We start from the raw sequence: 24,190 nt of genomic DNA on the forward strand, positions 1-24,190 counted from the left end.
ATGACATACCATATTTTATCATAATTTACATCCATATTTACATACTATTACATGCCATATTTTATCCTAATTTATATGTACCATAATTTAAGTACTCAAATTGAGTACCATTACCTTTTTTTCATCTTAGTAATTTTAATTCCATGATGAATACTCTGGAAGAAATCTTGACTCACTTAATTGCTTAGGATGCAAAGAAATTGACTACCTTTTATCTTTTAAGGTAATATTTCTTAGTGACCCACATTTCTTAATTTAAAAGAACACCCAACTTGTTTTCCAGGAGTCTGGATCAGTGTTGTGCTGGGGAATGTTTCCCTCCCACGGCTTCTCCCTTCTTCTTGCTGCTCAGTTTGTTTCTGGGGACCTGTGCAATGCTGGTGAAAGAGACTGGAATCACCGTGTTTGGAGTGTGCTTGGTTTATGACCTCTTCTCCCTCTCCCACAAGCAAGACGTGACGTAAGTCATTTTAAAGTTCTGACATTAGGCGCTGCCTAGGGAGAGAATAACTAAAAACGATGGTTTCCCACTTCTGTTTAAAAAATATATAAGTATTTTGTCTCACCTTAGACCATAATACAATAAACATGACTTACTTCATAAAGATAAATGCATTGTATCTGTTTAGCCTCTTCACAGTTTTATAAAGTTCAATAAAGACTATGTAATTTTGGGTGGCACCAAATTTGGAATTGAAAAGTATCTTGGTTAATTGCAAGTTCAGACTGCTGGGTTGTTTTCGCTGCATCCTATGGAGAAAAGCTTGATTCACACAGGGAGGTTGCAAATGCTAATAGTTTTGACAGCTTGCTTTGAATCTCTGAATTCAAATGAGTATTACCCACCTAAGAGTACTGCTCACTTGGAGCTGTTTTCTCTCTCCAGTAGTGACAGTACTTAAGAGTTTTAGGAAGTGCCTCTTAAAATTCCATGAAGAGCGAGTTGAAAACATACAGGAATACTTACATGTCATTTTCCAGTTAAAGAATAAGCTTACCTAGTAACCCAATTTCATTTAAAAACTTTAAGGCACATTCATTTTATTCAGTGGTTTGTAGATGATAAGAATCACTAAGGCATATTAAAACTTCAAGGACATACCATAATTTTCTTCCTCTATCAAATCTATAATTACTAACTTTACTAATTTTATAAATAGACCCTATTTTTTAGTAATCATAATTCCCTTGTTTTTGAACTTTTAAAAATGTTGCTAATTTATTCTTCTGCCTTGTCAAATGAATAATTAAAAAAAAAGTTCTGTTTCTTTGTGCCATTCCCTATCTCTTTATACTTCTTAACATAAAGATATGAGCAACACTATTGAGTGGCAATGGGTTGGGGTCAGTCATTTAATTCTGATCACCTTTCTGCCTGGGAGCGTGGAATTTGGAGATAATTTAAATACAGTTTCGCTCTCTGTTAGCTCTCTGCAATCTCAGAGACATATAAAAGGAAGGAACACAGTGATCACTTTGTCCAAGCTCCCACCAAGAAAACTGGGAGCTGCAGGACCTGTTTGACTTAGGCAAGGATGCCTTTCCTCTACCTTTATAGCTCATGGGAGTAATCTCAGTTGCCTGCCCCATGTTTCGGAGAACAACCTACAGATCCCTCTTGCTTCCCACTTCTTGCATCACCTCATCTTTGTCTCCAAACTTCTTCCTGCTTTGCCTCACTGACAACATAGGGCTGTAAAAACTGATCACAGATGCACCTTCTCCTGTAGGCCAGTCCAGAGCTGTTTGCATGCCCTCACTAAAGCCCTATCTCCTCTGGTCTTGGGATTCTTCCACCCTCTGTTGACTGCCTTCCTTTTTCTCTCCCTCCTGTCATTGTTGAACCAAGCTTTTCTCAAAAAGGATAATTGTCTCTTTTCTTTCTTTAATAATCTGCCCTCATCATACTAACTTGCTTGAGGTTCCATGGAAGGAGTAACACTGATGACACAGTTTTGATTTGTGTACACAGCACATTTTTTAGGAACTTTTAGTCCTCAAACCCAGCAGCACTATGTAATTGGAGGAATTTATTCTTTCCTTCATGCTTTTGTCCACCCATTCAACCCATAGCTTATTCTGTGCCTGAACAAGAACAAGACAGAGTTTCTTCCCTCAAATAGCATAGAGGCTGCTGGCTGGACAGACATCAAACAATTACACAGGTGATTGATGAAAGGTGGTAGGCAGGATATGGGAGCATTTTACAAGGAGACTTGGCCCTGGGTAGTTGGCATGCCTTGAGTGCTGACTGGGCACTAGGCTCTGTGCCACACCATTTGTTCTCAGCGACTGTGGTCTTCATTTCACAGAGGAAAAAGCAGGCTCAGAAAGCACCTCCCACAGCTACTCAACCCAAGTGCAACCAGGATTGGATCACATCTGCTATGTGGCCCTAGAGCCATGAAATGATCTCTGAGCACCACTGCCCCTATGGAAAGAGCATAGGAAAAGGTTTTAGGAGACTGCAGGATGTCCCTGCTCACGCACCATGAGATTCTTGACACCAGCTCGGAGGTTCTGAGCATTTGGGGATCATGCATCTCTTTGAGAATTTCATGAGGTTGTAAGAAGGCACACATGCACTGAGTTGCACAGGTCTTTAAGAGTCTGCCCCCTCTTTACTCTTTATGTGCTCATTTAGAATAAGCATCTTGGTGCTAGGTTATTCAGCTAGGTTTCCTTGTGTTATCCAGAAGCAGAAAGAAGGAGTCATAGAAGTAAATATTGGAAGCACTTTCCTTTCAGAAGAGTAATCTATTCCTAAACCTTGGTTTGGACTACGTGAATGGAGTAGGATTTCTTTTACTTGACATCACCTTTAGGAGGAAACATTTAAAGGAAAAGTTCAACCCATGAAAGTTAGCTTTTCTTTTCTTTTCTTTTTTTTTTAAAGTGAGGATGTAATTTCTAACATGTAGAAAATGACATTCTCTGACCTCAGTTCCTACCCTCTTTCTGCAAAGATAAACATAATTCTAAATTTGGCCCTTTTTATTTCTAGGGCATTATTTCTTATATATACACAATGAATATCAAGTCATAGTATTTTGAAACTTTTCATGAATGTTATCACTTTTGTTTTTCATTTAGCATTAGGCTTTTTAGATACATCAGTGTTGATGTATGTAGCTATATTTCATTCATTTTTACTGCTCTATAATGTTTAATTATCATTCTAATTTTCTAGTTCAGGATATCCACATTTATACTCTTATAAACTGCTGCAATGAGATTCTTGTACGTGTGTTCTTGTGCAAATACATGAGGCTTTCTCTCTGGCACAACTGTTGAAGTGAAGCTGCTAGGTCAGAAGCATGTTCACTGGGTCACATCCTGAGTCATTGCTTGTGAAATGCGGTCATGGAGAATAACCTTTGTTTCATATTCTCGGCATCATTTGCAAGCATCATACTTTTAAATTTTTTTCCATCTGGTGATTACGAATTTTATCTCAGAGGATTCATAATAGAAAATGTAATAAGAGTACATCAGATGGCCCAGCTATGAACATTATTTGATAAGATCATCATAATGTCTAATCCTGAATACCACCAAAATCAAATATTATGAGAAGATCATAGTTGGAATGTGAGGGGTAAAGAAGTGTTTGTGTCTGTGGGTGCCTTGGTGACCACCTATGGGGGACTAAGTTCTGATCTTCTGGAAATCAATATGATAAGCTGTAAAACTGATTAAAAGAAATAATGATGTTATTATGTTTTAAATATATATATATGGTAGTAACTACCAGAAGCAAAGGGCTCAGAGACTTGGGAATGGTTGCTTCTAGGGAGTAGGACCTGGGTTTTGGGGCAGGGTGCTGGTGTTTTGGTTGCCAGCCTGGTCATTCCATTCGACTTTGTTTCCCCTCCCTTCTGTGTACAATTAGGAGCAACGGGGTCATCCATCAGCACAGCCTACAGCAGCCTGGGAGCCCCCAGCCCTCCTCACTGGCAGCCCACTCCCACCGGGAGAACGGGAAACAGCGGTTCCCTCACAAAGGAGGTGGGGTGGCTGCCATTCCTCACTTCCACCAGCACCCAAGAGCAGTGGATTCCCGGTGTCACTGCGAGCTGTGTGGTCCCTGATGAGGTACTGGCCTGGTTTCTTGGCTGTGCATGTTTTCAGTGTCCAGTATCTTATAGTGCCACCTGTGATGCTGAAAAATTAAAGCAATGAGTCAACTTTTTGAGATCCCCTTCTCTCCACATTTCCCTCCTTTTCCTTTCCTTCTCTCCCTTCTTCCTCCTTTCCTTCCTAGCCTATATTAGATTGGATGAGAAAGGAATAGCTAGGGGATGCAGGGTGATAACCTGTGGTCTGTGATACCTCAGCCATCAGAAGACAGGCACCAGCCTTTTTTCTGGGGGACGAAGGTGCTCTCCCACTACCCCCTCTCTTCCCTATTCTTTTTGTTTGCCATGAAGTTAGTGCAGCCCAAGTATGGGAGGAAGTCCAGGGGACTCTACTCCTCTAGCATTTTAGAAGATGCAGGAAAATTGAGTATGAAATGTTTATTCTTTTTCTTTCTTTTTTTGAATGTTTTAACTTAGCCATGAAAATTAGCAGTATTTTTCAGCACAGGTGTTCTCACTAAATTACATTGCTTCACAAATAGCTCAAACCATGGGCAAGTCAGAATTTAGCACACATTTGTTAAAAGATATATAGATATTTCACAGTTTTAAAGGGTTTCTTTGAGCAGTGATTAGTGAATTGCCAGTCCAAACCACAGCTGGTCTGAGATGCTAATGCAGGGGAATGAAGAGGAGACCTTTACAGGGTGAATACAGAAGCAGAGCAGAGAAATATTTGATGGGTTAAAGTGTGGCAGCATCCTTATTTAGATCATCCAGGGGAAAGTCCCTCGTTAGAGATCAGTTGATGATTTCTGATTGGTTAAGCTTGAGTTTCATTTTGCCATTTCCTCTAAGTTGAGCTTTGGTTTGCTTATGTAAAGTCCAGGGTGCTAGAGCAGCCTCAGCTGAATGGCCTCCCAATTATTTTGACATATGGAACTTCTATTAATACTGTTAACAGTTTGCTACTTTAGATTCCTATTCTTATTTTTCTGTGTAGTCCATTAAAACTTTATCCTCTCAGGGTCTTTGTTTTTAATAATTCCCATTTTTGGTGATCTCTCCAACCCCCTTCATTACTAGGGACTGAACCCAGGGCTTTACCCATGCTAGGCAAGCTCTTTACTGTATAGCTACAGCTCTAGTCTGCTTTGCTATTTTTAATTTTTTAACACTCATTGCTTGAGTGTTTGCTTGCTTGCTGGATTCATTAGTATCTACTGAGTATCTGACATGAGTCAGGCAGGTTCTAGGCACCAGAAATGTCCTAGCAAATATGGAGAACTAGCTGCTTGCTTTTGTATGGCCTTCCTTCTGGAGAGAAAGACCTACAACATTCAACAATGAATGAACAATGTGAATGCTAAACAGAGCATGAAATTGGAGGTGATGAAGAATTACTGGTGGATCTGGGGGAATTTGGCAGATTAGGGAAGGCCCCCTCAATGCTGAATGAGGTTAGGAGCCAGCCCTGCAAAGATCTGGGTAGAGAAGTTTCAGCTTGAGAATGATGAGAAAGTGGGATATTGTTGGGGGTGGGAAGGGCCCAGGAAATAAAAGGCCATATTTGTCATAAAAGCAAGTGTGGGTTGTACTCTGGATGCATTCAGAAGATGTGTTAGTTGTTAGTTGCTGTGACCAAAATACCAGACTAGAACAACTTAAAAGAGGAAAAGTTTATTCTGGTTCCTAGTTTGAAAGCCTTGTTTGGCTGATTCCATTGCCCTGTGCTTGAGGTGAGACAGAACATCATGGCACAAGGGTATGGTGGAAGGAAGCCACTTCAGCTCATGGCAGCTAGGAAGCAAACAGAGGGAGAGGGAGACAGAGGAACCAGGACAAGATATTTTGGGGATCAGAAACCCACATGAGAGTAATAATACAGTATTCTCAATACCAAGCTAATAATAAAGACATGTTATCTGCTCATTAGAGGGCCATGGTAGATCAGGAACAGATTTACATGCTTGTGATACACACTACTTTTGATCCTGACAACCAATCTGAGAGTATTGTGCTACCTGTAGGCTCACAGAGGTAAAATAACTGGTTCAGGATCAAGTGATAGAGCCATGATTTAAATGCTCTATCTACAGAATCAGAGATGGTGGAATAGGATTGCATCTTTGAACCTTTTCTTGATTTACCTGATCACTTTCTGACAAAGGCATAAGCATACTGTTCAAAAAAAATTTTAATACTAATCACACTTATATCTAAATATGTGGCACTTTTCTTTCCCAAAGAGGAAATCTACAACTTTTACTCTCAAGGAGGAGAAATGGTCTTTGCCCAGAAACACATTAACTTGGTAAGAATCGGGCCTACTTCTGGCTGTGCAGTCTATAGCTCTCCACTGCCCTTTCCAAAACAGCCTGGTGCTTAGAGTTTAAAAAATAAAAAGTAACCAACAAAAGCACATCACTGAACTCCATGTGTTAGCACCCAAACTCTCCCCAATTCAAAGGTACCAGCACCAATGTCCAAGCAAATTAAGATGTCTCATTTGTGGACACACGGATGACTGCAAAAATCATTCTACCCATGAGAGTTCAACGGGGAACAGCGCCTCGCAGAATGATAGCAGAGTCTGTTTCCACTTCAGAGCTAAGTCCTCAACTGTGAACTTCAGAGCGAAGCAAGAGGCAAAGCGCAGGTGTAGGAGTCAAGGAGCCTTGGTTCTAATCCCAACTCTACCACATACTAACTTTGTAAATTGAACCAAAGTTTGTTAACCTTTAAGATTTTCAGTTTGCTCACAGTAGTGGGAATTATTGTATTATTACTTTCATGTGGGTTTCTGATCCCCAGGATTTATTGTGCAAGTAATGAGCCTTCAGGGAATGAATTTGTATGGGAGTTCCCTTTTTTGGTTGAACTTCTGCAACTTTGGTTGCATGCATTGGTATGGAGCTAACAAAAAATTGGGCTAACCACTATCAGGTAAAGTGTTTTTTTTTTCTTATTTTAATTTTTTCAGAAATTATCTAACACAGGAAAAATTCAAACTCAGGGAAATCCTAATGGAAGCTATTTATTTAGTTCCCTGTTTTAATGTGTGATTCAGTAATTGTCCTATAAGTAGAAAGTATAATGAAAAAATCTTTAACTGAGCATATATACCCTGGAATCAGATGGCATTTCAGTTGATACTACCTTTTACTGAATTATTCTGTGTTGAAAGAGAAATGTTTTCTATGTAAACATTCCTACCCATCCCACCCTCTTCAAAACATCAAATTTATACACAGACACATATTCCCTTTCACATTAGAAAGCTCAGTGAATTCTAAATATTATCCTGGGCTGGAGGTGTGGCTCAGTAATAGAGCTCTTGCATAGCTCATATGAGGACGCTAGGTTGCAGCCCCAGCATTTCAAAAGTAAATAAATAAATAAATAAATCTTGTGTTCATATTCTTGATTGTTTTAATATATAAATAACAGTGACCACTATAGGTATTGAAGATGATGAATTCTTGGATGTTTCCTTTTTTCTCATTGATGACCCTGCAGGTCTATTATGAGCCATTCATTCAACAATAATTGCTAAACACCTACTGTGTGTTCTTGGCATAATTTTTGGTGCCAAGAACTATATTTCAGTGCCAAGAAATTAGTAGTGAAATAAACAAAACCCTGCCCCCATAGAACTCCACTGAGTGATGATCATTATATTTTTGCTTCAAAATGGGCTTGTTTTCTTTTACTCTCAAGGAGTGTGTCAGACCATAGTTCTATTTTCACTTTAGTGGATCTTAAAATTGTTTCTTATAAATAACCTTGTATATAAGGATGCAAATAAAAGAACCAGTACAGATTTAAGACTAGAGAAGAGTTTGGCACTATAGTGAAATTGTAAGGTAATTAAATTCAGGGGACTTGGAGAGGCATATAAATATTGTGTGACCTTCACTGATGAAATGGGTAACTGATCTTTTAAGTGTCATTTTAATGCTTTATTTCTGTAGACCTTGCATTGCACACTTTTCCCCCCAAAGTAAGAAATGCTGTACAAATTAAACTCCTGAGATAGGATTCTGAACTTTTATGCCACACACTCATGGTCCTGTGAGGAAGGCAAAAGTGTTTTAAATCATCATTAACAGCCTCACGTTGGCTATGAGAATAGCTCAGGGAGCTAGTGAAGTGAGATTTGCAGGTGACAGGAAAGAAAAAAACCTGTGCTAAAAGCCTGTAATATTGATGAGTAATAACTGGATTCTCTTCCTCTTCCCCCCTATACACTGTTGCCATTGATTGATTTCAGATAAGCCATTTTTCAATCTCATTCAGCTCCTGCTTTCATAAATGGAATGACTGTATGAAAAGATGCAGAGTCAACTAATGTGTCTACACAGAAAATGCATCCAACATTTAAAAATGGAGTGTATATTTATTTAATAGTTCTCCCATCCCTTACTTTAAAATCTCTTTATGAAAAGTGTAAACCTAAGTGACCAGTGCATGCTAAGAACACGAAGCACCTCATAGACACCAAGCACCTCTTGGACGTAGACATTAACCTAGATTCACATTAAAGAGGTTTTGCAAATTCTTTAATCGCTATTTTGTTTAAACACCTGGGCCACATTTTGCCATGGAATCAATGTTTTTCATTGGTATAAACCCTTCAGTCATTAGATGGTAACTGTGATGGAATTGGGGGAGGTAGGAGCATGTTGCTGGCAGACCCAAGAAAGCAATGACTTTCAGACTGTATTACATAATGATGACCAAACCAACTGGCATAATTAAAGATGTTTATTGCCAAACAACGTTATAATAGTTTATGACCAAGGTGCTATCATATGAACGTAAGATCAAAATGAAATCCTGTTCTGATCTTTGCCCCATATGGACCCCAAGTTTTTTCATAATTTGTTGACAATAGCTTTTGCAAAGACTTAATATGTACTCTTTGATGATTCTGGGTTGCAGGTGTGCTCAGGGAATGTTAAGGCACTGGAGGAGGGAAGTGAGTGGTTAGTGCAGACAATTGTCCTTTCATGGAGAAGGAAATATTTTACTGGAAAGGATGAGCAAATGGTGATGTCTGTTATAGGACTAATAGAAATGCTGAGAAATTTATTTTGAAAAATACATACAGCATTTAGTTTTAAAAATAAACTGAGTGTATCAGTTAGTGTTACAAGGCTTCTTAATTGGTAACTGAATTTTTTGGGATAGTGTCATTAGTGTGTGTTTTATGTTCTTTGGTCAGTTGACATAGACAAGCTGGTTTCCCAAGTTCCTTTAGTCATTTTTTTTTTCCTCTCAAATATGCAACTTAGCAGAAAAGCATTTTCTTTGGTGGAGAAAGAATGTGAAGATAAGTTTTTTGTTTGTTTTTTTATTCTGACTATTAGTTGAGAGTGATACTGTTCCTTCTGAACCAGACCCAGAGTGTGTGCTAAGGCCAGAATTACCTTGCTGAGTTCATCCAAAAGTTTATTGAATTCTGATTTGATTCTTGAAATGAGCTTAGTAGAAGAGCAGATCATTTCAATAAAGTATTTCTTGGCTTCATTCAGAAGTTAGCACTAAAAGCTTCTTCCAAATAAATCACATGCTTCGAAGGCAAAATTCCTTTTAATTTATGAATAGCAGTCAGTGGAGTTTCTAATTGCTGACAGTTCCTGGTTCGTGGTTCATTCTGCTTAATCTCGATTGGGTACTGATTCTTGGCAATCTTGACTCCCCTGTGAATTTCAGTCAGTGAATGCTCCCGTGTTTTCCTTCCTCAGTGTAGAGCAATCAAACTTAGGCATCTGCCTCCAACAGGATGCACAGGGACATATGTTGAAAGAGAAAGCTATTAGAATGTAGGCAGTTCTGGTTGGCATGAAATTCCCTCAGTGTCACAGTAGGCTCTTGGAACAGGATCTCAGGTCTCCTGCTTTTCTATCACCTCAACAGACACCATCTGGAGTCCTCAACTTCTGGTCTGTGCTGCTTGGAGGATAACAGCTGTGCCTTCAAGGCCACCAACCAGCTCTCCTTTCTTTTGCAGAACAGTCAGAGCCCTTAGGGTACTGTTGGGAGTTTGCTGCATTTCTTTGCTCTTTTGGTTAATGCCACTACCACCCCACTTTAATTTTTTTTCTCTCATCCTCTTTTTCAAGGTAACCTGCTGAGAATTTGGAGTGATTGCAGTAAAAGTAGCATGAGTTCATCTTGTAAACATTCAGGGAATATATAAATAATTCCTTCAGGAGGATGTTACCCTATGCCGGGTAATAGATCACTGTGGTTTCAGATAATTTGGTGGGATTTCCAGTTTGTTTAATCTAGATTTGCGGATTGTAGACCAGAACCATGTAACAAGTGTTACACACACCTTAAAATATTAATTCTTTCAAAAATCTTTGAGATAGGCAGCTTATGTAGGAGTAAATAACATGGATTTCTACCAGAGCGCTCTGATTATGTGCCACTGCTTTCCTGGTGTATGAGCATTGCAAATTGTTCAACCCTCTATCCTGGCTTCTTCCTATGTAAAAACAGTAATGCTAGTACATACCCCATGGGGTTATGGTGACAAACAAATGAGTTAATACAAATGAATTAATATGTGAAAAGAGCTTATGGTATCTTTTAATTGTGAGTTTTCATAAATTTTGAGATTTAACCCTTTTCCCCCATGTTTATTTTAGGCAGAAGATACTGTGGAAGAATTGTTCAGAAATTGTTTCCCTTCATAATCCCTCCCCCTGTTTTTGCTGTATTTATGATGGAGAGTTGTATAGCCTCAGTTAGACTTGTTTATATGGTTTGGTTAATTTCCTTTTATGAGTTTACAATATTTTAGAGGAAAATAGTTTATAAGTGGAAAGCATTCCTGTGGCAATGATGGAAAGTTCATCAAAGTGTGGCAAGGTAATAGAGTGCCTGTGATCAGTATCCTGAACTGATGAATGCCATCCTTATTATTAGTTGTCTCCCAATTCATAGCTATTCTTTGCTTCTGAGACTGTTGACTCCTTTTCAATGAAATTTTTTGATGTATTTTGAATGACTATCATATAAAACATCACTTTAATAACTAAGTCATTAGTTTGAAACAATAAAGTAATGAAGACTTATTTTAGTAGCATTTCAGAAGATAATCTTATAACCATATAGGAAGATATATTTCATGGTACAGATTAATGCATTTTTAATGCTATTTATAGTATTCAAACCATAGTCTTTATTACTTCATAAGCTAGAAATGCTATTGATTTTGAAATCACCCCAAGCTACTGTTCCCATGAGGGGTCCAGCATTCAAGATTTGCCCTTTAATGACTTAACCTATACAATATTGGTCAAATGTCTAAAGGGAACATAAGTATGGATTTTTAGGGGATGAAGGCAATTAACATATCATAATTGGAAAAAATGAAATAAATAAAACCCACTAACCTCAGACAACCAGCAGAATGGCATGGAGGGAAGGAATTGTCTGTGTTTTATGCTAAGAGCTGCACATGCCCTGAGTAGGTAATGAATAACTGTTGTATTTCAGTGTGTGAGTGCTGGAGTGTTTTGTTCCTGACAGTTAAGTTTTCATACTTTGCATTTGGCTCTGTTAAGTGATTTTTCTTTGTGACTGTGAAAGGAATGTGACTTTGTAAAAGGAATAATGATCCCTACTGCAATTATGATGAAAAAAGCTTTGATTAAAAAAAGCAGTCTCTTTAATTATAAAACAGTAGATTGGGTTGTCATGCAAAGTTCAGGAGAAGTACATTTTTCCCTTCTTTACAGCTGCAAAGGACAGGTAAACCTTTCAGATATGTGGAGATTGGCAGCCAATCTCCAGCCATTTAGAAGCAGACAATAGCAGTGTGATTATGGTTGAAGACCAAGAGAACAGAATGTCCTGAGCATTAAACTCTCATTATTGCTCCTCCCTTGTTGTTTATAAAGAACTCGAATAATGCGGCATTGCTGATTAGTTTTTGTTTTTCTTTCTTTTTCTTTTTTGTTTGTTTGTTTTTGGAAGAGAATAGCTTTTTCCTGGCTTGCCCTGGAGATAAAGAAAGGAGAAAACAGAATGGAGAGGAGCCCAGCTGATGGAAAACTGGGTTTTACTTGGCTTCTAAGTTGTAGTTCTTGGGCCAGTTATTTACCTCCCTTGATCTTGGTTTTTCTTATCTGTGAAATGATACAGGGGAGACAGGAGAGGTTGGTCTCATGTCACTTGATACTCTGTCTATGATCTTTTTTTCAAACGTGCATGAAACTGCACTGTCATGTTTCCTCTTGTTTAATTGCCATAATCCATTGGCATGCGTGCAGTTGGAAGTTGTTTGGGAGTTGGAGGTTAGAGGTTGACTCTAAAATGAGATATTGCAATGACAGGTTCTCATGAGACACTAAACAGACTGTGGAGGACATTTTGCTAGTGTGTCATTTTTCCCTTTTCCTGTTCCATCCTGGATTCTTGACTGCCTAACTGCTTGGAACTTAGGTCAAATATATTGATGGAAAATGTCAATATTTATTAAGATTAAATGCATGTTGTTTTCAGCCGGATTATCCCAGAGGTTGTCAAAACTGTACATTTACAAACTGACTCTTGTGGATTCTTAAAAGGAAGTTCATTGATATATTTAATTAACATTTATTAAACAGTTATGATATACAAGTGTTTTAAGGATCATCTATTCCTAAGCCAAAGAACTTTAAATAAAACTTTGTTAAGCAATTTGGGTTATTTATTGGTATGACATACCGAAATCTCTATCACCCAAGGGTGTATAATGAGGCTGGTTTCTGGTCTTAGAACTAGCTAAGTTGACACATTTACTCTTTTTTTTTTTTTTTTTTTGGTCTCTTAAGGGCTTCATAGTCTTCATAATCTCTCTTCTGCTTTTGATAAAAATTGAAATTTATATTGTTTTCCTTTTCTCCTCTTTTAAAAGATGGGGTTAATTTGACAAGTGCAGAACTGCCTCAACTCTAGCTTCATACAGCCACTCAGTTCAGTTCTCTGTAAGAGGTGAACTAGAGTTGCTGTGTCCTCACTTCAAATTCCCAATAAAGATTCTCATTGGCCCAGCATGGATTAGCTTACATCTGAAGGGTAGGGGAATCATACAAATAAAAGGATAATTTCTCTGGCAAATGCAATGAGAGAATTATGGGATATATAGGAGATGTTATTTAAGCCAACCTGGTAACTGGCTCAGACTGAGTCTTCATAGATGAAAGAGGTAGAACCATCTGCAGACAGAGAACCCAGCAGGAGCAAAGACACAGAGGTATGTGATAGCAGAGCGTGAGTGTGCACACATGTGTGCATGTATGTGAGTGTATGCAACTACAGCAGCTCAGGACGTGAGTGGTGGGAGATGAGACTGGGGAGGCCAGCAGGAGTCCTGTGGTGGAGGAGGCTGGGAGTCATGCCAAGGGACTTTGATCCTGTAGAGGAAGGGCAACAGTGCAGTGGCATGCTTATCTGATCTAGATTCCTCTGTGGGAAAGTCTGCTCACAAGGCCAGATGGAGCATATTATTTAAGTGTGATAATTAGAAAATTCAAACCATTTGGTACTGTTTTGTTTTTGAGAGTGACATAATGGTAGTTCTGAGATTTTTACCATAATTGAATCCTGCATATTTGTGAAAGCTCAATATTTTCTGTTAAGATGTCTCTTATATAGACATTTCTTTTTTAATATTTATTTTTTTGCAGTTGGACATAATATCTTTATTTTATTTATTTTTATGTGGTGCTGATGATCGAACCCAGGGCCTTGCACATGCTAGGTGAATGCTCACCACTGAGCCACAACCCCAACCCAGAGCCACAACCCAAGCCCTATAGACTTTTCTTTATCCCTTTTTATAGTTTTATAATTTTGTAGTTTTCATATTTAAGAAAAATTAACAAGAACCTCAAGGATGTGTTTTCTTAGCCCTCTACATGGAGAAACCATGTCATTTATCTACATCTGCTAATTGGTTTAAGCTTTCTCAATTTACAATTGTCTTCCAGGAAAAAAAAAAAAAGAAAATAATTGCAACCTCACAGGATTGCTAATACCTTCCTATTATTCATTCAGTATGCTAAGTTTATAATTTTGATTTCCAGTTTCTGATTAAAATAATCATTTCTTCTTGTGTGTATTGTGTCCAAGCAACTGTTGTGTTTTGTACTAGAACAGATGATTAGTTTTCTACATGGCAAAGAAAATGAGCAGATGCAAAGTAAATATCTTTTTCTGGCTTGATCGATTGGAAGCTCTGTAATCTAATATTGGCTACATTTTCCTAAGCGATGCAGTAAGTGTAGCTCAACATCAGAAAGCAGCTACAAACGGCCAGGAATTCACTTTGGCCAACATAAATTCTGACCAAGTCTGTATCTCACATTCTGAGTCCTAGAACATAAATAGTAATAAACACTTTAATGTTCACACAAGGAAAATAGTTATGTTGATTCAAAGCACCCTAGGATGCAATTTTCTCCAAAAGTCATTGTAGAGTTTCCCTCCTTGTTTACCTTTAATGACAGTGGAGTGGTAGTGTGCTCAGTGGTTGGGTACCTGGATCCTGAGAGTCACACAGAGGGGCTTTAGGTCTGAGATTTTTCACTTAGTAGCAGTAAAAATTTGAATTGACTGTTTCCCAGATCACTAAAATAACTAATAATTATTATAAATGACATGAATCAGGTAAAGTAACACAATTGGCACTTATTATTGCACACTTATCTGGAGATGTCTAGTTATTCTGCAGTTGACCCACCGGTTTAATACATCTGTGTTGCTACTTTTCCATGTCTTGAAAGTTTGGGCTTTGTTATCATTATCTCTCCCCCATTGAGAGATGAAAAGAAGCCAGTATGGAATGTCAGGAGGCAAGTATGACTCAGCTCTTTCACTGTCACCATGTCCTTGGGAAGTAGGTCTTCCACCACATTTACACACTTGAAAGATAGAGCTCAGAAAGTTGCATAATTTGTATAGATTAGAACCCACATTCATCTGATGCACTGGATAGAACTCCCAGGACATGGAGGTCAAGCCTTTTACAATATTTTTTGGGAAGGATTTATGAGCAACTTCTAGAAAGGCCTGGTGTGGGGAAAACAGAAATATCCTAGGAGCATTCATCTGTTCCCTGTGTCACTGACTGACTCTTTTGGGGTCCAAGTGGCTTTTACCCACTGGGTGCTGTTATGGTTTGGAAGCGAGGTGGCCCCCAAAAGCTCACTTATGAGACAATGCAGGAAGGTTCAGAGGAGAAGTGATTAGGTTGAAAGAGTCTTAACCCAATCCGTGAATTAATATCTGATGGGGTATATATTTTGTATCTGGAGAGTGGAGTCTCTCTCTGTTTTCTGATCACCGTGATGGAAGCTGCTTCCCTCTGCCACCCTCTCCTGCCATGATGTTTAGCCTCACGTTGAACCCTGAGGAATGGAGCCAGCCTTCTATGTACTGATACCCCTGAAACAGCCCTCAAATAAACTTTTCCTTCCCTTCAATTGTTCTGGTCAGGTCCTTTTAGTCACAGCAGCAAAAAAAGCTGACTAAAACAGGTGCTGACGCTCTGCTTAGCTGTCAGACATGTCATCCTCCTGCTGCAAGTGAGTGGGCTTCTCTGTTCGGTGCACTTGGCTCAGCACTTTTCAGTAAGACATTCTTTACCTTAAGGTGAAGGGGATGTGTCACATTTCATCTGTAGGCTGTCATTAAATATGGTTCTAGAAAGCTCTGTAAAGCAACAGTGGTAGGGAGAGGTGGTAGCTATTCAATGATGTGGATACTGTCTTGGGCCTCTGAATGGTACCTACTGGGTTTCATGTTGGAAGGTTGTGCTGCTTTGTTGTGAAACTGTGTGTGACATTTCTGAGTGATTGTGTGGTTGTGTGTGTGTGTGTGTGTGTGTGTGTGTGTGTTTTGAACCTTTATGGTTCAAAGTTAATACATATTTCTAAAAGCCAAAGCATTTTTTTTCTTTGCTATACTAGCATGCCATTAGTTTTTTATTTTTGTTTTTTTTTTAAGAGAAAACAATCATAGTCAGGAAATGATTGCTTTTCTGTTTTTATTGATTTCCTTTGGCCTAAGAACTTAAAAATATTGAGGAAGAATATGAAAAATAAATCCATGTTCCCTTTTAATCATATGTTTTCCAGCCTTTTTTTTGCTTTCCCTGAGGAATGAAGCAGAACTGGTACAGCTAGAGGCCTGTCTACCTAGACCTTGCTGCTGGTCTCTTTCCCTTGGTGTCTCCTGGGAGTAGTCCTGTCCTGGGGTTCCCAGAGGGAGGCTGCTGTCTGACACTATATTTATCCCACATAAACTGGGCTTCCCCCTCTGGTTAATCTGGTCACATGATTGATTTCCACCTGGGAAATGAATTAGAATATCTACATGGCAGGAAGAAAAGATAACCAGGGTAATCTTGAGGTTTCTTCCTGTCTTGATCTCCTTAACCCACTACAGGCTGAAACAGAGCTGAGGGGTCTCTTTGAATCTGGGATAACACAGAGAAATCTAGCCTGGGAAAACTCTAAATTATATGAGTATCAGAGATTTGTCTTTTTTTCTCTTGCTTTCTTGTCACCTGCTGCCCAGTGGGCGCTCAGCCAGGGAGAGGTGGATATGTCTCTGCTGACCTCCTGGTCCTGGATCCATCTGAGCCAAAAGTGACTCTTAGCTATGCTCACCTCACCTTGGGAGGGTTTTTTTTCCCCCTAAGTTACAAGTGCAGTCAACTTTCTTCTGTGTCCACGACTTTTATGCTGGTTTTATAAAATTTCATTACCTCAGTGAGTGTATTTTCATAAGTATTTATTAAATACCTACTAGAAGATGAAGTTCTCTTATTGGTTGTAATAATGAATTCTATTAAGTGACCCCAGAATATATTGAGCATAATTTGTAGTAATAGCTAAAATTGACTATTTACTATACTTGCATACTGTTTTAAACATTTCACATACATTAATTTACTTACTCTCATAACAGCTCCATGTGTTTGGCACCATTATTACCCAGATTTTACAGATTCAGTAATGGAGACACAGGAGGATAGTAACTTGCCCTGCAAAAATTCAGCTAATAATGGAGAATGGGAAATCACATCTCTTGTAGCCCAAATCCTGAGTCTTTGCTTTTAAAATCAATTCACTGTAGGAGAAGGCTGAGTTTGATGGGAAATCTCAGACCTTCAGTAAATGACTAAGTTGTCAGTTAAGGATAGCACCTCCCTGAAGAACACTGAGGGTTAGATGCCTTCAGAGGGTTCAGCTTTCTGAGCAGGTGTTATTCTTTCCTTCTGTCATAAGTTTTATCTCTGCCTGACCAATCCAGGTCAGTTTGGTTCTTGAGGTGAATGAGATCACAGCTGGTATGGGATTGGTTGTTTAAAACTATTAGATATTTTTAACCTGCAAGAGGCTAATGTTTATGACAGAAGCCAAATACTGTCATGAAGCACAGCTCACAGAAACAGATCCACTAGATTATGTTCTGACTATGTTTACACAGAGTTGGAACAGCCCCAGAGGTCCCAGGCAATTCTCTTAATCACAGTACAGTTTCAAGTGGCAAGAAATATCTTGAGGCAGAAGGATTCATGCCTCTAAGAAATAGCTACATGATGACTTCTGTTCTAAAACACAAAAGAAGAAAATAAGAAGTCTAAAATATTAGTTACTGAAACTAGGGTAAAAGGGAGTGATATTGTGAAAAAAAAAATTTGTGAACAATTGCTTGTGGCAGACCAGTATTAAGCACATGGGAAATGTGGTACATTCTGAAAGCATTTTGTTCAAATATATAATCTGTTTGGTCTGTAAAACTGTCAAAATAACTTATGATCCTCTAGCTTATTTATGCAGGTCACCCATCTGCTTACCATGGCAGCCCAAAGGAAGGGTATGTCCAACGTTAGGAAATGCAGAAGGAAGGATGGACTGGTGTCCTGGGAAGGGGACAGAGGTTCATCCACATGAGAAATTATTGCATTTCTTATATCCCACTTGAAAAAAATCGGAGCATGCCAGTCCTTCCTCAGGTTGGTAAAGGCATGCAATGCCTTACTAAAGAGGCAAATTCAGAAAGATGACTCAGAAGAAATAAATCTTCCCTGTGGATGTCAGACTTGTATTTTCCTGATGTTTAAGAGACACATCAAAACAGGAGAGAAAAAAGGCAACATTTCATTAGGGAAAGAAGGGGTCATATTTAAATATATACATACCTTTTGTCTGCTCAGTGAAAAAGCCGAGGCCCCAACATACATTTTAGGGCACATTCTGTACCTGGGCAAAGGAAAAGAGAACAGAAGACTATTGTATTACGAAAGGTGCAGACACACAAGCAGTACTAGCAGAAGCAAGTTATTTTTCCCAGTGAGGTGTTGGATGCTGGTCTTTAAAGAACAGTAAGTAAACAGTTTAAAGTGCATTAATGTGCCGTGGAAACTGCCATTAAAAAAAAATGGCCTTGAGTTGTCAAAATAAAGAAATGGGAAGCTTCCCAAGCAAAACAATAGAGTGAGCAGAGCAATATTGAAACAGGTGAAGAAAAGAGCATGATGTGTTGAGCATGATGTGTTGAGCACAGGAAAATTATTGATGGCATAGAAACAGAAAGACTGACGAGGAATGAATAAAGAAGTAGCTCATAAGAAATTCAAACTCACAGTGAGGCATAAAGCCAACCTGATTGCAAATTTTGTCAAGTTGCTTCCAGGAGAGGGAGAAGATAGAATGTGTTCAGGAGATGTAAATTTTCATTAAAATGTGTTAATTCTGGAAGGAAAAGAGATGTGATGTGGTGAGCATCTGGGACCTTAGCCTGACTCTTGTGGCTTCCCTCTACCACCGAAATGGCTGCCAGTCCTTTGGTATTAGGGATTAAAAACTTGATAGTAAATAAACAACTTTATAGAAGGTGTTAGGGATTTCCTGCTGATTGTGGCTTGTTTGTCAACCAGTCATTCTCACAGGTAAGGCACTGAGGTCAGGGACACCCTGGGCTGGCCCCCAAGCCCACACCCTCTTAGGGTTCTGAGACCATGGGGATGGCGAGGGTGATGAAGAGTCTTGGAGTCAGAATTCTGGTTCAGATGCAGCTCTGCCACTCTCCCCAGGGGTGACTGCAAGTTCTTTATCTTTCTAAACCTCAGGTTCCTCATGAGTAAAATGGGAGTGATTACAACCTTCACCTCACAGAATTGCCTTCAGAGTTAATTAGATAACTCTCAGTGCCTAGCATTCTGTATTGAATTGCTGATTGCTTTTCTTTTATCTTTAAATCTCCTTCCAACATATCCAGATTGGTTTTATTGTTTCCATGTTTTACATGTCAAAAAATTGAGCTCAGAGAAAATAACTTGTCAAGAGTACAACATGGAATCAATATGGGAATGTGTTGACCTAACTCCTGTTCACTGTACTCTGAAATTCAGCATATATAAGAGAAGGTACTAGAGCATTATTGGGAGTCTGCTGGTATGAATAGATGTGAAGGGCTTGGTTCTGGAGGGCCTTGGGTATCATGGAATGACATGGCTGGGGAAGAAGCCAGTTCACATCCATGTTGGAGGGCTGCCTGTCCAGACGCAGACATCACTGAGATGTCTGAATGAAGGGATGTGGGAAGAGGTGGCTTCTATCTGGACACAGTGAAGGATGTTGTTTTCCAGATGAATAATTTGTCATGTTACTCTACATCAAGACCCCTCTAATGGTGACTCAACAAGATCTAGACCCCTCAGGGTTGCTCATAATGAAAACAAAGTAAAAAATATTGTTTTAATCATTTGGTATATCCTAAGCACTGTGATAATATTTAAATACTTAAATGCTTAAAGAACCTTTTTGAGATAGCTAGTGTTACTGTAAACCCAGTTCAGTAGGCAGGTTCCAGGTAGGCAAATCAAGGACAAGGTTTACAACAAACAGGTGTTGTCTGGCCATAGAGCTTTTCTCTTGGTACTTATAGACCGATTGACTTTGAGACTTTTCTTTGCCCACCTGTCCAGTGCCTTCCTATGACTGTGAGTTTACTTCATTCAAATGGCTCTGCACACTTCCCCTGGAATGTACCTTGTGTTTCTGGTTGTCATGGTTTTCCTTTCTTGTCGATGCCTTCACCTGATCCACTCAGTCATTTATTCCTGCCTAAAGCCAATATTTTAAAATACTCTTTCTTGGGCATCCAGCTAGTCTGGGTCCCTTCATCTGAGGGCCCATTGCAATTACTGTTGCTTTAGTGATTTGTGATTATCAGTTGCTATCACATGTTTGTAACCTTTATTATGTGAAGTTCAAAAATACTTTAAAGTCTTCATGGTATCTTTTCTTTTTGACCCTGACAGTGCTTAATACAGCATATTACATATTGTTTAAAGTTCATACATATTCTTCAATTGACTAATTCCAGGAAAATAATATTCTAATAAAAAGAAATAATCATCCTACATATCCTAATTTATGGGAATTAGAATAAACTTTTTAAAATGTTGTAGTAGAGAAAGAAATGAATGATCAGGAGAAATTGTAGCCAAGAAAAACTATATAATAATGGAAGGGGTATTCTGGAACCACATGGGAGGTGTGATGTTCTGGCTTAGAAGAATTAGATCAATTTGTACGAAAATTCTTTAAGTGTATGCACAGATGTGGTAAGTGTGGTGGCCAGAACAATCCATGTGCATTTGTATATCCAGACAGAGCATTTTGTTTTTGAGTGTTCAAACGGATCCAAACACATTAAAATATCTCACTTGGTTATCTGACTTCTATCAAGTAAATGAGGGGAGGAAATAAGATTAATATTGAAGTCAGGGACTTTACATTTTCTTATACTTGCTTAAAAAGTAATGGATAGTTCCCAGTTTGTTCATCAAATTTTTTGTTACAAGAGTATGCTTGTATGGTATATTTACTTTCTACTACTTTGCTTTTGTGTTGTTAAAAAGTTCACTTTGCTAGAATTTCAGACTCTTATTCTGTCCATTTTTATGCTGAGTTAAATTCTCTTTTAGTAAGAATGAGAGTTCACTGGGAGAAAACTGAAAAAAATATACTGTCATTGATTTGACTTTAACAAGTCACCACCACTCCCCAAAATTCCAATGTGTGGTATACTCTTGCTTCATTTAATGTTAATGGAATGGGTCTTTCAGGAAAACTTACTGAACTGCTTGTGCCTTGTATAAAGTAGAGACTAAAACAACTCTGCTTAATGCTGACAAATACTAACAAAAACATCAACCTCAACCTTTCTCCACTTTTGAACACATACTAAGTGTACTTTCTCATTGTGATTCCTCTCCCTTTTTCTACTCCAGATACATTAGTACTGAGTTAATCATTATGATTTTGGAATTTATGGACTGTTGTTATGGGGTTTACTTACTTTCTAATTGGGAACAGCTGAAGAAGGAGCAGGTGAATACCTTTGCTGGCATCAGAAAATAATTAACTTGTCTTATTGCTAATACTGCCATCTCTACTACAGATGGCAACACTGTTGTCTTCTGGTGATTCTTCTTGGGGATGGTTCTAAATCTAGAAAGAATCTGTTTGCTTGCAGTTAATCTGACATTTTGGGTAGGAAGAGTGGAAGAAAGGAATCAGTAACATTTTCTGGACTGTAGACATGGGTAATACTTTCTATGAAACTTTCAAGCAGATGTGGAAAGATGATTTTGCAAAAATTCAAGCTCAGAATTTTAAGTGACACATATTACTAATAATATATTTAGCTTAATCCATCTGCCTTCTAAGAAATGTGGCTAGTTTTTCCAAAATACATAACAAATAAAAATTAAAATTAAAAAACTCTAGAATTTTTGTGGGTGGGCTATTGCTTTGTCTGGTGTGTGGATATGGGAGGGTGGGGGGCTAATTAGGCTACACGGTGGTTTGATTTCAAAACTCACCTTCCCATGTTTATTTTTAAAATCTCACTTTCTCAGTAAAATATTTTCAAGGTCTTTGATTTTATTGGATGAAAATGAGTAGATTTGGATTCAAATCCACATTGTGCTTGTTTCAGCTGTTCCTATCCACAAGTCTCAGAGTCACTTGTGGATTGTTACCTAAGCCTCCCGACTTTGTATTGGCATATCTGCTATATATAAACTACCTGGCTCTTGGTGTACTTGATGACAAGTTCTTTTGATCCAGCATTGGGAAGTAGTTTTAATGAAAAGAGGAAATTCTATTTAACCAGTTGGAAGCATGTTTTATCTGTGCCTGATATGGTGTTAGGTCCAGAATATGAATTCTAAGGTTGCAGAGACTTTTGTCATTTTATTTTACCTTTGTACCCTTAGCACCTAGTATAGTAGCAATGCACATTGCAGGAAATATGTAGTGGATGCATGGAAGGAAACCTAGTAAGTCACAAAAGGATAAATGGCACATTCACATTAAGATAATTGGGGGAGGATTATTAACAAAGGAACTGTATACACAGGTAGCAGGGCACTGTCTTAGTGACAGCAGAAAAAGAAGAGATCCAGCAGGAGAGGTTATCTTGAAAAGAACCTTTGGTCCAGGCACCAGCAAGCCTGAATTGACCCATCAGGGAGGGAGTCTGGGGAGTATATTCCCCGATCTCCAGCTCCTCCCATTCTCTGTTCTAGGGCCAGGGCTCCCCATTTTGAATGAAACCAGAAGCTAGAGGGTGGGACAGCTCATTGCTGGAGACCACAGAGGCCAGCCTTCTGGTAAAGAAAAGGGAGCCAACAGCATCTGGATAGAAAATGGAAGAGACACACAGTACAGATGAAATTCCCTGCTGCTGTGGAGCAACCAGCCTAGCAGAGACAGGAGTGAGCAGACATTCCGACATAGTTTTGAACAATAATTAAAAATTACCAAAGACCCTCACAAAAACTCTACAAGATAAATGTTGTGATGAGTGTACAGATGAAAATGAAGAAACAGAAAGCTTAGGGAATGTGCCTTGGGTCACACAGTTAGTAAGACAAGGAGCAGAGGTTTGAACCCAGAAGGTTTGTCTCTAGAGTCTGTGCTCTGCTTTGGAAGAGTGATAACTGCGGGGTGGAGCAGAGCTTTTCAGACCTTCATGTGCATGGCAATCTTCTGGACATCCTGTTGAAAAGTAGTACCTGGTTCAGTCCTCCAGAGATGGGTCCCAAGATGGGTCTTGAGTCTGTGTTGCTGCCAGCTGCTGCTGCTCTGCTTTGTGGAGCAAGGAAAAGACTTTTGGACTTCTCTAAGTGAGGTCCAAACCCTGAGGATAAGATTCCAGGTAGCTCAGTGCAACCAATCACCCAGTCTCTCTGTCTTCCCTTCCCTGATGTGTGATGTGAGCCGAGTGGATGATTTTTAAGGCCCATCCATGCTTGCAAAAATCCTGCTTTCCCCTGACCCAAGACAAGTGGGAGGCTCCCTTTGGAGGTCCATGCAGCACATTCCAGGAGGTCTCAGAGAGGGAAGCTGGCATGCAGCCCCCTCCCCCATGCATGCTGAACTCAAGAGTCCAACCCTGGAGCCTTGGGACTAACAGGGTCTTCCCTGCTGTGGCTGTTTCCTTCCAGGTCCCTGTCATCTCCCAGCATCTGGTGCTGCTCCTTGTTGCCTCATGAATTCTCATTCCCTGTTACAGCTAATTAGAGTGCTGGATCTAAAAATGGAGGCTGATCCTTAAGGTGCCACATTGTGTCATTTATTTTGTGTCTTGAAATTTCAGCCCCCAATTTTTATTATTGTTGTGAAGAAGCCTCTAGCATCTTAATAAATCTCCTTTCTCTTTTAAAGGGGTTTCTACTATGTGACCAACAGAATATACTTAATGTGATATGACCAGTCTGTGCTCCGCTTAAATTCAAATTTAAATTATTTTCAAATTCTTTTCCCATTTGCAATAACTGAAGAAGGCTATTGCTGTCATGAGCAATTATGAATGGAAAGTGATAAACCCTCTTATTAACATTCTAAACAGATTTTGCTGTTTTGGTCTTCCAAGTTCCCAAGCTTTCCACCTGTGATTCACTGTTATCCTTAGCAACATGCACAATCTCAGACTTCATGTCTCAGAAAACCAGTGGGGACCACAATACTGAGCCTTTCTTTTTCTTTTTCTTCCTTTTGCTTTGATCATGCAGAGCTCTAGTACAA

At 39.0% G+C, this 24,190-nt stretch overlaps 1 long non-coding RNA gene across 1 annotated transcript in view; it reads left to right on the forward strand.

Moving 5' to 3' along the window:
* Positions 1-319: 319 nt before the first annotated feature.
* Positions 320-24,190, forward strand: part of LOC144364884 (uncharacterized) — a 50,186-nt gene continuing 26,315 nt past the window's right edge. Inside the window, exons 1-2 of the long non-coding RNA XR_013422997.1 lie at positions 320-460; positions 3,893-4,095. This is a non-coding gene — a long non-coding RNA (uncharacterized LOC144364884). The remainder of the gene's footprint in view (positions 461-3,892; positions 4,096-24,190) is intronic.

This window comes from Ictidomys tridecemlineatus, chromosome 6 (assembly GCF_052094955.1).
Source record: "Ictidomys tridecemlineatus isolate mIctTri1 chromosome 6, mIctTri1.hap1, whole genome shotgun sequence".
NCBI classification, from domain to species: domain Eukaryota; kingdom Metazoa; phylum Chordata; class Mammalia; order Rodentia; family Sciuridae; genus Ictidomys; species Ictidomys tridecemlineatus.